This window comes from Haemaphysalis longicornis, unplaced genomic scaffold (genome assembly GCF_048455015.1).
Source record: "Haemaphysalis longicornis isolate Haplotype H1 unplaced genomic scaffold, Haemaphysalis longicornis Haplotype H1 scaffold_4, whole genome shotgun sequence".
Taxonomy (NCBI): Eukaryota; Metazoa; Arthropoda; class Arachnida; order Ixodida; family Ixodidae; genus Haemaphysalis; species Haemaphysalis longicornis.
Window position 1 is genome coordinate 179,819 of NW_027526361.1, and position 15,606 is coordinate 195,424.

The following is a 15,606-nucleotide window of genomic DNA, read 5'->3' on the forward strand; positions in this document are numbered from 1 at the left end:
TGTGAATGGCCCCTAGCACTGCAACCTAAAATAATTGGACATCAACTTCACTGCCTGTTTTAAGGTGCCACCTGGCAGCGACGGCGACATTTTCTCTCCGATGGAAATAAAAAAAAATGTACAGCAATTTCCAATATGACCTCATTGTGAAGGCCTCAAAACTCAGCCGAAAGGAAGCCCATGCGTGTTTTATTGTATTAATATAACTCCCATAATAGCTAAAAATGTCTGTTTATTAAAACCTACTGGAATATACCGGGAAATGTTTCTATACTGTCAATTCCTTAATAAAAACTCGTGACAGTACATAGATAAGCTGCTTCCAACAGCGGAAGAATGGCTCAAAAGACCCGGCTCTCCCGAGACAGGAGGTACTGGAGGAATTTGGGAAATCAGCCCCACCTGGCCCGGCAGGGCTGTTGCTTTTTTGCGCCGATAATAGATGGTGCGAAACTCGCCCAAAAAAGCCGGCTCATTTGACCCGGCTCAGTAACTGAGCAGAACAGCCGAAGAACAGCTCCAGTGCAGTTGCTTTCCCGCGCCGATAATAGATGGCATAAAACTCGCACTGGCTCATTTGACCCGGCTCTTCGGCTCAGTTGGCTCTACTGTGGCTCGGATCACTGAGCGGGCGAGAAGGGGCTCCCTCTCTCCAAAAGAACCGCTGCTCACTTTTACTGAGCTACAGCTCACCCGCTCTTCAATAAGAGCGGCTCAAAAGATCCAGCTCACTCCTGAGCGACGCCTCTCTAGCTACTACCATTGCCTTCATGAGTAGTCGGGGCCCGCCGTTGGGTGCTCTGTGCTTCATACGCAAAGCGACGGGCTCAAACAAATACGGAAATACCCTAAGTTTCTGACCCATTATTATAAGAAGATTTGAAAATTTGTGGGACCGCAGCGTTCTGGGTTTCCCGAACTTGCTTGTTTTCCCGATCAACATTGCTGGCTATGATGACAGCTTAGCTAAGCAGGTTGATTTTAAGAAGAAATCAAGCAAGCTGGAAAGCATGAAGCCTTTTCAGCGCGCAGAAGCGCTCCACACACTCGCCGGTCGTGCATGCCCGTACGGCTCTCGAAACGGCTTGAGCCATGAATGCCGAGGCAGCAACCACTCTTCGCTACCGTCCAGAATCAAGGCCGTCGCAAAAAGCAAGGTAAACAATTGTGCTAGGGATTGTAATCCAAGCTGATTAAAAAAAGAGGTGATCGAGTTTCTATCGCAATGCGAAGCGCTGACCGGTCGCGGAGGCTCGTCGACAGCAGCAAATGAACCTGGCCGAGCACGAGATGCGGCGAGAGGCCAATGGATGGCGTTACCTGCGCTCAAGAATGAACATAGCACCAACAGCTAGAATGACTATCAACGTGAAAATAAGCTTCCACATGCGAGGACGGGGATGATAGTGTTGTGAATAACTGTGTTAAGGATAGTCATTCGCAATTGTAGAGATAGAAGCGACCAGATATCTGCCTCGGTGCTAAGCCCAAGTTTTCGACAACCAAGGCGGATCGATCCGTGCAACCCAAGTCAGCTGGGGCTGTTGGGGAAGGTGTTCTTCTAAAGCTCGTCACAAACCAGCGTGCTGCATTTGGGTTCCTCTACCTTTGGAGGGCCACCAACACTCGGTTACCCTATTCATACCTGCCAGATTTGCTGGGATGGCATTAGGGAGATCTTACCGGGGGCGGGGGAAGGCAACAGAATGGGTAACTTTACACACATTTTTTTATTTACTTACAAGATAGCAGGAAATGAACTGTTTCTTGGTGTACCAACAAGGTACACCACTTAAATGTTCGACGTTGCTAACGCCGCCCTTTTCAGAAAGTCCTGGAAATAGTACTGCAAGCGCAAAACAAAACAGCAGGAACTGAACTGTTTTGTTGTTTCGTCTAAACTAGCAACAAGCTACACCACTGGAGACTTGCTAAACCTTCAGAACGGCCGTGCTCGTGCGTAAATGAAAGTTGCAGGGGCACTGCATTTCTATGAACAGTAAACTAACAATGGGACGAACAGGTTCACCGTCTGCGCATGGCCGACTACGCTTTTTAAGCACTTCACTGATAACGATGCCAAATGGTGTCGGGTTGGATTGTCAGGTATACCTCCGGCGCATTGTGGCCATACTGGGAAAAGGATTAAGCTGAAGATGGGTGCGTTTTCGGGAGATTTTTGTTTCGGTCGTACAATCGTACAAAACCATGAAAATTCGGGAAACCTGGCAGGTATGCCTATTCTAAAACTGCGTATGTGCAGCAATGCCATATCCCACTGACCGGCCGCACAGCGACCCGGCACCAGCCCCTTCGTGTGACGCGGCGACCGGTGGCGGCTGCATCGCTAGCGGCTGCCTGCACGCATTGCAGGCCGCTGCACACAGCTTGTTGCCGCCTGTCCGAATGTAAAAACAAAGTTCCACAATTGGGGAAGGTGATGATGGTGGGTTGAAAAATTGTGCTAGGAATTGTGACCAGCGCTCGTAGTGAAAGCGGCGAACCAAAGCCGTTGGGGGAGAACCCCTTCCCTTCAAAGCTCGCCGCGAACGAACTTGTTGCATTTGTACTTTCCTCAGGCTCTCTCCTATTTTAAGGAAAGATTGTGTGAGCCTTTCATTCACCAGAGGACTTTCTGGCCCATATCTGAACAGGAACAGAATGAGATCTCCAGGCCGAGCGGCCACCGCAGCGGCGGCACTTCCGAATATGACGTCATCTGCCACCGGCCAGTCGTGAAAGGCAGCCAGGGCTCTGACCGCACGCCTGGGCAGGGGTCCTTTGCTTTGACGAAAAAAGAAAGTTTGGGTGTATTCCCCACAGCTACATTTGTGCGCTCAGCTACAGTCAGGAACGAGCTGGATTGTCTCGATCCGCTCAGTTCAGCGGCAGTTCTCGGCTCCCAGCTCCCGGCAGTTCTTTGGCAGAGCGGCTCCCCCAAAGAACAGCCGGCTGCTCACTCGATCAGAGAACCGTGCTGAACCAGGTGGCTCTGGACGAATTGTGCCGGCACATTCCGGTAGAGTTAGGAGAGGTGTATCAGCTGGCCCAGCCTGGTCCTGTGTGCAACTTTCGCGCCGCCTGTTATCGGTGCCAAAAATTGGACCCACCTCGCTTCGAATAAACTGAGCAACGTGTTGTTCATAAACCACAATTTACATTTCATGTATTAAAATTACATTCTTGTATCGTGTTTTCCAGAATCATTTTTTTTTGGCATCACAGCTCATTAGTAGAGAGTGTGTTTTCTCAAATAATAAATCTGACAAAAATTTACATTTTTTTCTTTATATACAGTCTACGCCAGTTACAACGGACCCTCTGAATCCGGAAAAAGACGTCCGCTGTAGCCGAAGTATGCAGTATCCGACGAGGGCGGGAGGGTATGAGCCCTAAAGTGGGTACTTTGACCGACATTGCATATGCATAGTACATACACTTTGGTCTTTCTACATGCCTGCAACACCTCTGTACAGTGTTCACGCGAAGGCAAAGAATCGCATAAACATTGTTTCCAAAGCTTAGCCCCGGCACTTGGAGAAGGCCTAGCGCATGCGGTCAAGCATGTAAAGATGCATGATAAGCTGAGCAAATAAAGCAAGAACATAACTAGGCGCAATTATTAACCAGCTATAAAACGTCAGTCGTGGCCATCGACATTAGCTAGGCTCTTTTAAATCCCCTCACGACGAGGCAGGTTTTCCCGAAACCGTTCGTCAAACAAATCGTATTGCTGCCTGACGTTCCCTCAAGGCAGCTTCCACATTTTTAGCGATTTTAGTCTGGTCATTGAAACAGCTGTAATGAAATAATCTGGTGACGGTCAGCTGTAAAATCGAAAGTTAGACCAGTTGGTCTGTTGTTGTTGTTTCACGTCTTTATTTCACTTAAATTTAAATTGCCCCGGGGGGCTGCTGTGAAATGGAAAAAAAAAGAAAAGAAAAACCCTTAAGGGGATCAAAAATGAAGAAGCGAGGTCCTGGGCTGCGCACGGTTACCGGCAGATTGCACACGATGGATGGGGAACAACCCCCCACTTGAGGCATTTCTTACCTTTTTCACCGAACGGAATGGGAACGATGCTTGCGTGGGAATAATAAAAGCCGAACTTGACTGAACCCGAGTTTTTTTATTACATAAAAAAACTGACGAGGGCAGACTCTCCTCCAAGTGCACCACTTCGAGTATTCGATAGCCGTTTTCAATCTCACCGGAGTCGCATTTATCGGCAGCGGCCTTGTTCTTGACAGTAGAGCGGACTGTCTGCTTAGACAGGCCTGTACTTCTGGCGATGTCGGCCTGTATTTCCCCATGTTCAACAGCGTTAATTACGCTTAATTTATCCGACAGTGAAATCAGCTACCCTGCCGCTCATGCCGCTATTCGCACAAAAAAAAAAAAAAGCCACTGGCACTGGCTTGGCTTGGCTGCGCCAATGACCCGGCTGCCAGCAATGTTGCCAGACATAACAGTTTTCTTGCAAAAATAAACAAAGAAAAATCACATCGGGTGCCGGCATCGCGGAAGTCCACTATAAACTTTCAGTCGAAACAATTTTCGCCTAAAATTTAGTCTGTTGTAGCCGATAGTCTGCTCTAGCCGGGTCCGTTGTGAGCGGAGCGGACTCCATTTAAAATGCATGGGGACCAGACAAACTAACAGAAATGGTCTGTTGTAACCGAAAGTCTGTTGTTGCCGGATCCGCTGTAACGAGCGTAGACTATCGACCAAGAGTGATCTTGAAATACCACAGACAGATAAAAACCTTCGTAATGACAGTAAAGCCAATTCTTTTCTGTACAGATACACCGGCTGCTGTGACAAAAGAAAGGTTTGCATAACAAGGAAAAGTTCCTGCACTTAAATTAAGCAATAATTTAGACTATGCTTAACACAGGTTAGTGAATCGCTGAGCCATTCAAATGAACTGGTTCACTTCAGTCAACGGACACATTCTGAGACGCCCACTGAAGTGAGCTATTTTGCTCATCTCTAAACATACTTCGCCGGCGCCCCACAAATGGTGAGACGCAATTGGTTGCGGATGAACACTAAATCCCTCTGATGTCGAAAAAGCCGCTGCACAGTTAAGCTGTCACCAACTATAGTAAATATTATAGAAACTGTGCATTCCTGAAAAAAATCAGTTCATTCTCCATTGCTTGAAGTGTTGACATCGGAGCTTTGTTGCCTACTTATCAAGCCTAACGACGAATGTCGGCCAGAAAAGACAGAGTGGAAGCCGTCAGCAAAGAGAAAACTGGGAGCTCACACTTACTATTCAAGAGCTCCATTGCTCAAGTGCTCAATTGCAACTTGGAGGTGCTTAAAATAAAATTTGCAGATAGTTTTTTTTTTGTGTGTGTGATTGCTGTCACGTAGCCGTTAAACACACAAATTGTAACAAAGGACTTAGATCATGCTATTGGTTAACCACTGATGTTATGCTTATCAGAGACATCAGAAATACATACAAGAATATAAGGGACATTTGCGGGAGAACTGATCGCAGGTGTGGTATCTGTACTGGCTGCTTCATTATTCTGTCTTAGGAAAACGTACAAAAAAAAAAACATGTCTGGGGTCGAACTATAAGGACTGCTGCATTCTAAGTCAAAGGCGTTACACCGTGGAATCGTAAGTTGCACCAAAGGACTTTTTTTTTTTCCTTTATCACCGAGACCGGCAGATACGATGTTCAATCAGCCCTATTGGCTTTTCGTTCCGCCTCAACAGAACGCAAGCATTTCCATTCCATCTAGACGGCACTTTAGCGCTTATTATACTAGTTCCATCTGGGCAGAACGCTAAGCTCTCCTTCGGCCATTGTTCACTATGTTGACTGTTTACAGGCTGCTTTTCCTGCCAGACATTCATCGCTTAGGCATTATAAGTAGGGAGGGTTAGTTTCCAGGTAAAACCCAATTTTACTCGATTCTTAGAGCCCGAACATGTTTTGGGAGAATAGGATTAAACCCGATTCCTCGCCGAATGGACCTTTTCAAAGTAGCAATCTGCGCACTCGCACGCTGACGGTCCACCGTTCTCAACCCGTACTTGCCGAAAGCAAGCCCCATAAGCACAGCTTCCAAACTCGGTGAGCATTGGCTTGAGTTTACTGCTCGCTACCTCGGGCTGGCAAATGGAAGCTGTGCTGTCGAGAGAACTTCCTCCCAGTTGAGATACGTTAGCGATTGAAGACCGTTAGCAATTGATGTTGGGCAAGCAGATGATAATGCATGCACACAAGGATGAGTGCAAAATCGATGAGCAGCTTTTCGCAAATAAAATGCTCCATTTCTTAGAAGTTGTTGATGCTCTTTACTGTCATCATTACTGATTCAGTTCCAAACAAATGCCAAATTTCAGAGAGCATTTCCTAGAAAAAACCCTTAATTGCCAGCTTGAAATAAAAACCAGTTTTAATGTGTTAGATTTAAGGAGCTCGTGATACCATGTAAAATAAACTGAGTGTTTTACTTCGTAAATCCGCAGATTTAACCCAAAAAAACCCAATTTCGGAATGGCTTCACAGAAGACGTAACTTCTCCCCGATTAGCAGTTTGAAAAACAGCACCAGATTTTTAGCCCCTGATTTTAAAATATAAAACCTGAAAACCAACAGCCCTAATTATGAGTTGACAACAAAGCTCCGACGTCAACACTTAGTGCAATGAAGAAGAAAAATGATTTCCTTTAGGAATGCACAGTAGTACTAGACAGCACAAAACATTAACTAGCTCCTGATCACAGGCTGCACAGCCATTACACTCGGGGACATCTTTCGGTGGCAATGGAGCGAAAGCTGCGGAGGCAGCTAACTGCAGTGCTAAGGAACAAACACATGAGTGGGAAGAGCACGTCCCTGCACATGTGTCCACCCGGAGAACCGGTTTGGCTGCCTGATGACCCGCCACACCTGCCGCTCCTGCGCGCATCCAAGCTGCTAGATACTTTGATGCACCGCGTCGGAAACCGGATTGCTCGGACGGACCTGTGTCCCCCGCTGTACTGCACCAAGGTGGTTCCTGACAAATTGGTTTCGGTTTCAGCTTCAGCATGACCGATACGCATCTGATACAGCTCATTTCTTGGAAAGAGCTCCATGGTTGAAAGCGCTGAACCCCGATCACTGAGCATGCAGGCATATTGGCGTCTCCTTCCCTACACTTCACTTGTTTCTCAACACAAGTCGGCTGGAGAACTCGGACCAACTTAATAAATTACACCTCGGACGATATCATCTAACTCTGTGTTGTCCAGAAACAACATGAATTTTTTCAGCGCTGCAGTTTTGCGAAGCTCTTCTGGGGCTGAAAACAGGGCAGCCCTACGGACACAGCAGGAAACTGACCGATTTTTAAGGGTCTAATGCCCCGCTACACTGGTGCCCAGATGCCATTCAGAATCAGCCGTGCTCCACTACAATTTCAATGGCATTTGAAAACTTTTAACGATTGCTCGCCATGCTGCATGGCGCTGCTGCTGCAGAGTCGTTTTTACAGAAAAATGCAACAATCAAACTTAACAGCAGTCTTGGGCCTTAAAATGACATCAAATTATAACGTAAGCTTTAACACAGTTTTTGCTTAATTCTGAATCGCAAGCGAGGTCTTTTTGTGCTGTCTAGACACACTGGTTTGTCATTTGCTCGCACTGGCGCTCACAGTATAGAATTATAACATCTTGATATCATGATTTAAGTGAACGAGAAGTAAACAAAGTCCCACAATTAAAAATATTGTGTTTGTTTTAAGTACACCATTAATGTATTTGTTTATGCTGACTAGGAACGCAGTGAGCAAGAGTGCGAGAAATGGCATTTGCGAGCCCCAAATGTCTCTTTTTGTGCTCATTTGGCTGGAATGTCATTTGAGCCGAATGGCATTTCAAAACCCAGTAGAGCAGCACCACTTTGCGCTTGAGTCAAATGACATTATGTTCAAATTACATTCGGACACTAGTGTAGCAGGGGTATTAGGAAACATTTTTTTTCTGCTAAACATATTGCTTAGGCACTAATTGCAGCAACATAAAATGCAGATGACAGGGCCGTACCCAGAAATTTTTTTCGGGGGGGGGGGGGGGGGGGGGGGGGTTATGAATTTCGGGAAGGGGGTAGTTTTGCTGAAAGCAAGAGTAAGTATTGTTTACGTGCTGCCTGGAAAAGATTTCGGGAGGGGTTTGAACCCCCAAACACCCCCTCTGGGTATGGCCCTGGCAGATGATTTAATGCCCTTTCCAACAAGATCAGTTTTCAAAGGGACAGACAACTGATTTTTATGTTCTCCATCCCAAATGAAAGCCAGCATTTTATATAGCCCAGTGACCACAAGCAACTTATAAACAAATTGGGGGAAATAATTTTAATTTGACACCAAACTTTCTGAAATTGGAAAGGTGGCGATTCATAGTGCAGAAACTTGACACTACAGTATGTGTCCCGGTCACGTGACCTGCAAACCTAGCAGCTACTGTGACTGCTGAAACGTTTATTCACTTATTGAAAACCTTTGAACACAAGTATTTGTATATGTAATTGTATATTTATTGTTTAACATTATTTCGAAAATTTTTAACACATGCCGCCCGTCGCCGCTGGGTTGCTCTGTGTGGCCTCCATGCTCAGAATCAATGGTAGCGCTCAGTAAACAGACTCACTGAAGGAGCTTTGACGATTCTGACTGAGTCAGGGGCGTTTCTTCTGCTGAAATATTCAGTTTCAGTTTCCAAATACACCAACGGCAGCTAAAAAAAAAGAGAACCAGGACACGCCCGACGAGAATCGAACTGCAGACCTCTACAACGTGAATCCAGATTCTACCCATCGTCCATCCCAAAAGATGGTGCCTTCGTGCAAAATAGACTAGTGAATTAGAAAAACACATAAAGGAATAAGAAAGCCTGCAATTCACAGCTGTAACTTTTGCGCACACAAAAACGAGGACTAAACGGAGACAGGAAGACCAGCGCACTTCACAGTTTTTTTAGCTGGGGACAAGCTTTTAAACATCGCTTTTCATCTCGCATACAGACAAAAGTATGCTGTCGCACTACTGTATGTCATGGTTGCCAGCATGATTTTCGGGAGAACACATACGGCTCGTAGGCCTAAAAATTTAAATTTAAAAAGCTCTAGGGCGTTACCAGCAAAACTGTTTCTCGTTAAGGTGCTTTAAGGGATGCCCTTTCATTTGGGATAGAGAACATGTACTCAACAAAAATCGTACTTACCACTTACCCGTAAAAATATATGCCAGAACATCTATCAGGGTGTCTAGCAAATTGCCTGATTCAATTTCCCTGACTTTTCCATGTTTTCCATGACCATTTTAGTCAAAATTCCCTGACCTATACAACAGGCGCCATTCTATGGAAATGGTCCGTGAAGCATATAAAAAGCGTACAGAAAACACATTCTATAGTAGGGAAAAACACATTTGTTGCAAGTGCCCCGATTCTCAAATTGCTTTTGATTAACTTCAGTTCGTTCAGCTTGAGGTTTGCTTGCCTTCAGTTACGGCTTCAGGGAGTCTGGGATAGAAGCTTCAAGTCGCGCTTTTGCTTTTTTTTCTTGATTGTCCTGGCTCGACATGCAACGTGAACCGCATGGTGCGTTTTTACACGCGATTTGGGCGCGTCGGCGTTGCGCGTGCGATTTTTTGACGCCCGCGTCGACGATTCGCGCGCGCGGCAGCTTCTGCCTCGCTCAGAAAATGAAGCGCGTGGCGAGCGGTAGTGGGGGGAGCCTGACGACTTGCGCCAATGGGGAGCCGCGCGCCTCATGGCGGCAGACAGCCGGCTGGCTCCGCCAGATATGCTTTGGCTTACCATCCCGGGCAGGTATTGCATGGGCGCTTTCACTAGCGGCGCGGATGATGTTTTATAGTAACGTTTTCGCCCACGTTAACAGATCCTTTACCGCACAAGCAACTTCGTGCGTGCCTTGTGCGGCATTTTAGAGAGCGCTTAGAAGCGGTCGCTCGAGCTCCGCGGACGAAGCCGCCGCCTTGTTGCCGCCGCCGCCAGCACCGCGCGCAGCGCGCGGGTGGTTCCGCGGCAGCGTCAGCGCGCCTGTGACGTGCGCGGCGCGTTTTCGCGAGCAGAAAACGCCGCATGCGGTTCATGCTAAACCATGTCATGTTCCTTTTTGATTATGTATTTCTGGCTCCTGATGTCATAAGAAAGAAGTTCCTTCAAGATTAGCTCCCGAAAAGCGCTGCCTTTTAAAATTGGCTGAAAAAAAAAGCGCGTTGTGCGTGTGATTTGGGCACCACACACATCGTCCCTAGGGTGGCTAGGGACGATGTGTCGTCCCTAGCCCCTATCTTCCCTCTGCGCAAGTGCACCCAGCAACCTAAAATCAACTGCGAGCTGCGTGAACCGCACGCCGAGTTTCTGCACGCGATTCGTGCGCGGTATTTTCACTGCCTCGTCGACGATTTCGTGCATGCGGTGGCTCCTTTCCTGCACAAGTGCGTTTGTGCCTTGAGTAGCATTTTAAGATTGTAATAAGCGGTAAAAGCGGCCTTTGGAGCTACCGCACTACTTTGCGACCGGTGTTGCCGCCATGTTGCCGGCGCCTGCCGCTCGGCACACACCGTGCCGAGAAAACGTTTCATGCGGATCACGCTTTCGTCGCCCGCGAACGTGTTGCGTTCGTGTATCTTCTTGGGGGACTCCAACACTGGTTTCCCCTATTCTAATAGCGTCCTCGATAAACACGCACCGGTGTTGCCCCCAAAACCGGCGCGGTGCACAGTGCCCCACGACGGTGCGTACCGGCACGGAGCGTTGATCGAGGACAAACGGGGCGGTTCTACTCAGGCGCCATCTCTTGATCTAAGAAATCAACTCATAAAAACGTTCACAAGTAGCAATATAGCACTGTAATGAGACACAGCGCTATTAGAAAGTGGTATTTATTGAAGGCCAATGATTATATGTACGCACAAGTTAAATCCGTCACACATGCGGAACAACGTATCGCCACCGCTTCCACTAAACAGCTACATACAAGCTGCTTCTCAGCTTCGTTTGAGCCATAATGCGAGTGCCTGTTTCGTTCCGCCCTTCCGTTACAGCAAAACAACTAGGTCTTCATCGTCTAGGCACTGCGGTGACAGTTCATGATAATTCGATCGAACGAAACCAATGTCAATCCCCAACTGTCTGGCAATGCATGTAGCCGTCTTTGAAGTACACGAAGTTCGCGTCCTCATTTACAATCCCTGGCCGTTGTTACCGCCCGTTAGGAGCCTGTCGCATCGTTGCCCGATGAATTCACAAGCACGCCATCCTTGTCAGCAACAATATACAGCTCCTTCCGCCTTGACACGAGTGCGGCGATGCGCCGTCGCTGCAGCAGACGGCGGAGGAAGCCCCTTCGCCGGCGTCGTCCGCGATGCATCTCGGGATCGCACACCGGCGCACCGTCGACTCTGTCGGTGCGCGGCGGTGCAACCAAAAATTGCCCCGCGACGGTGCGCCCCGGTTTATCGAGGACGGACGGTGCACACCGGTGCGGTTTATCGAGGATGAAAAGGCGCACCGGTGTGCCCCGGTGTGCACCGGTGCGGTTAATCGAGGATGCTATAAAACAGCGTGGGCAGGCCCCGAAGTGGTTTTCCCTGACTGGTACTACTTTATTGAAAAATTCCCTGACAAATCCCTGACTTTTCCCGGTTGTTCAAAATTCCCTGACTTTTCCCGGTTTTCCCGGTTTTCCCGGTCGCTAGACACCCTGAACACTACACCGGCACGCGCCTCAAGGCCCCGCCCGAATGGGCGGCTATGGTTGAGGTTGCACGTTGTGGGGATCCTGGTGCCCGAGCCATTGCGCGATCGCTAGGTTTGTGCCATTTTGCGGCACTTTTCCCCCTCTCTCCTCGAAATGCCGGCTCGCCTCGGTGCCACTGTGTAGGGTGCCTCGATGCGCGCCCGCTCCGCTGAGGGTGGCGACACTCTTTGAAGGGGTCGCCGCCGCCAAGACCGGTTCTCGGGAGGCGCCGCCGCCATTTTCTTGCATCCCGCCCCCGCCGACTCCCGTGCTAGGCGCGCGAAAAGCGGCGCTCTTCACAAAGTCTCCTTGCAGAACGCCTGGGTGCTGCGTTCCCCAGTGTTCTAACAGCTCTAAAAATTTTTCGAGGATGTTTTCGTTTCTTAGAGACCCAAAAAGCGGCTTCTAAGTTCTGTGGACGGTGAAGATCAAGCGGAACAAGTGGCAGCCGACGAACCACTTCTGCATATGCAGTGTAAGTACAGTGGTGATCTCGCTTAGGATGAAGACGGGTGCGCATGGCCACCGGTACTATCAGAGCAGCCTACCGTGGGATGCGTGAAGCCGCACGCATGCGCTGTGCGTGTAGAGCGAGGCTATACTTCTAGCGCGCGCATCGCGTCATATCGGAGCGTCTGAACGTCGTCTGCTAACTTCATCGTGCTTGAAGCGGTGGAGAAATCGGGCGCTGTAAAAATAAGTGTAAACTTGAAACCGCAAGAAAACTGTTTCTTAGTGAGTGGTTATCCGTTCATTAGCTTGAATGCAATGCAATTGGTTCGTCACATCGCAAGTTCGCAACTCGCCAGCATGCTTCAATGAGACTCCATAAAAAGATGACGTTAATTGAAACAGCAGTTTATTTGTTTTAAGTAATTGCCGCTGAAACCAAAGGAGCCCATGCCCACAATGTTTGTCAGAAATAAATTGAGAGCTTAAAGTGAGCTGGGGCACTACAACCCCGATTCAATTTACGGTGGAAAAGATACTTTGTGGTTTTTCTTAGGCATGTTCGTACAAGGTTTGAAGATTCGGTGTTCAAAGCGAGGCACCATTAGCAGACGACGCACAGCATATCAGAAGATGATCAGACGCTCCGATGACGCAATCCGCACGTTCAAAGCAAATTACGGCTCGACACCCACAGCGCATGCGCGATGCTTCGCGCGGCCGACGGTAGGCTGCTCTGATGGTACCGGCGCGCACGCGCTTCCATGTTCACCCTAAGCGAGATCACCACTGTACCCGGCTTCTCAGCAGTGCCAAATCCATTTGGGGCTATTGTCAGAGGTGATTTCCCTACACCCCCCTAGGGGGTGTGTAGACCCCCCCCCCTAGTTTTTCTGGACACCCCCCCTTGAATCCCCAAATTTCACTCTTGTCAGTCCTTGTATGGACCTTTTTCAGTATCGATCTGCGCATGCGCGGGCTGCCCGTGTGCTATTCTTGCAGTAGCCTCGGGCAAAATAAACAAAAGTGCGCCCCCCGAGCTTGCTGTTAGCGTTGCACGTATTTATTTCCTTTTTTTCGACAGCTCGTGGCAAGTTCGTATGTGCACACAAAAAAGGGTTTCAAAGGAAAGGGGCAAAGTCCGTCACGCTGCGTCAAGTAAGACGTGTGCAAGTTTAATTATAAGAACTGCGAACAAATAACATATCGATTCGTCACGGGGATGAGCGTTTGGTTAACAGACGCCTATTATTTAACTAGTGGGATAAAAAAACAGCTTTTCTAGTTTATGAACCCCCCCCCCCCCAGAGCCATTGAGACACCCCCCCCCTTGATTCGATGCCTGGGGAAACCCCTGATTGTCAGCTTGTCTGTGTGGCTGTTTCTAGATACCAGACGTACGGTTTTATGCGTTTATGTTGGAGGTTTCATCATGCTTTTGCGGCCTTTTTATATTTGATTGATAAAAACGGACGGGCCGATATGAAACGTGTGGCGCTTTGCATCTTCAGTTCTTTCATTTTGTATCATGAAATAAGGCGCTCGTTGTAAGAAGGTGTGCGACCTTTCTCAGTCCCGAAGCGTCACCCCGGCGCATCATGCTTACTTCACCAAAAGTAAAGCTGTAGACTGGGCTAGTTGGTAATTCATAGGGATCAAATGTAGCGCAACAGAAACACACGTGATACACCATACCTTCGCTAATCATCTCAATAATAGAGAACCCTTCACCAAAACCGTACTCTTCTGTTCATATACCCTAGAAAAGGAACGAATATCAAAAGTAAAGCCAAATCAAGCCCACACTGTTAGCGAGACCAGCTCTATCAAGGCGCGTCACGCAGCAAACGCGCGCCCCGCGGCCAGCGGATGCAAGAATATGGCGGTCGCGCTAGCAGACGACGCGGTTGTCCTCACCCTCAGCGGAGCGGGCGCGCATCGAGGCACCCTACCACTGTGTAGAGCCGAGCCGTCTTCTCAAACTCCTGCCTGAGGTGAAGGCTGCAGCGACCGTTGCGGCGATAAAACACTGTCACGCAGCGGGCGCTCCGCCCTGGTGTTGGAGCTAACCTCACCTCATTGGCCCGTTTGAACGATTCCCGAACCCCACTCTCGCCGGGACGCGAACGCGCGCCCTGCACGGGGGTCCGTTCGGGGAGACACTCAGGAGGACAGCCGAAGGTGCGTAACGTTTTTCCTCACTGCCCGGTCGCAGCTCTTTTGCGCTGGCTCTAAGCCCGCAAGCCCTTCCGGCTGCCGGCCCGTGTCTTCGGTTGATCCTCAGTCCCTTCGCTCACATATTAGCCGTACCTGACACTCGACGATCACGTTGTGCGGTATGCGCCTAGGAACGGAAGGACAGTGTCTTTCTATTGCGAGCACATCGGCCAGCACCCCAGATTTTGCCCTTATTGCTGAGCCCACCGGTTCAGCGCACCGATGACGCGCACACTTGCGCGTGGCGCCAGATCGCCCATCGCCCCTTTTCACCCACGGGGATGTTGAAATGTAACTGAAGGGGTTGGCGCAAATAAACGCCTTCTTCTGATGTACTACACTGGGCATATTCCTTTGTCGCCCCCTACTCCACCTGCCCAACAGAGGCGGCGTTGAGCTGGCGCGACGGCGTCTCAGTTCAGTGAGCGTTCTCAAATAGCTTGAACCCGCGGTGGTTCCTCGCAGTGTGCATGAGTGCATGCCTTGTGCAATGCTAGGGTGGTGCATATTGTGAGGTAGGGACCCCAAACTGGCGCCCAACGTGGGGCCACTGGCTCATTAGCCTTTGGCCGCTAATTAACAAAGCTGAGTAGGCGATCGGAATCAGTTTTGATCCTTACGCACCGCTTGGCCTCGGGACCACCATCCGCTAGCAGTAGCTGCTACGGGGACGAAGCGACTGCCCCTCCGTAAGCAAGCGTACGTACACCCCTCACTGTCGCAGCCCCTCTGGGGAGTACAACGGTGCGACCACGCCACACCTGGAGTGGCAGTACACGTATTCCGGGAGAACGGCCACAGCCGCCACCCGGAGCGGTGTACGCGAGATTTCTGCTTTTGCCATCCCCTGTGGGTAGAGATAGCAAGATGCCCTTAGGCTCGTTTATTGCTCCTTACGGAGCTTACGCTGTGGAGCCTGAACCGGAGGCTTCTGCTGTGACAGATTTTTGCCCGTTGGTTGCGAACACGAACAGCCCCATAAAGTGGTCTGTCGCGGCTACTTGCGGGCACCCCCGCTGTGCAGCCACGAGTTTCACTCCCACGCCACCATCTGTAGCGGGGCTCCCGCCTACCGTAAAATTCCGAGCAAGCGCCCCCCCTCAGCAAGTCGGAATTACCGGCAAAATGAAGGGGGGGGGGGGGGGGGCGCTATCCCGGCA

At 49.4% G+C, this 15,606-nt stretch overlaps 1 protein-coding gene across 2 annotated transcripts in view; it reads right to left on the reverse strand.

Moving 5' to 3' along the window:
• Positions 1-15,606, reverse strand: part of LOC144178098 (protein zwilch homolog) — a 261,163-nt gene that overhangs the window by 55,889 nt on the left and 189,668 nt on the right. The window lies entirely within an intron of this gene.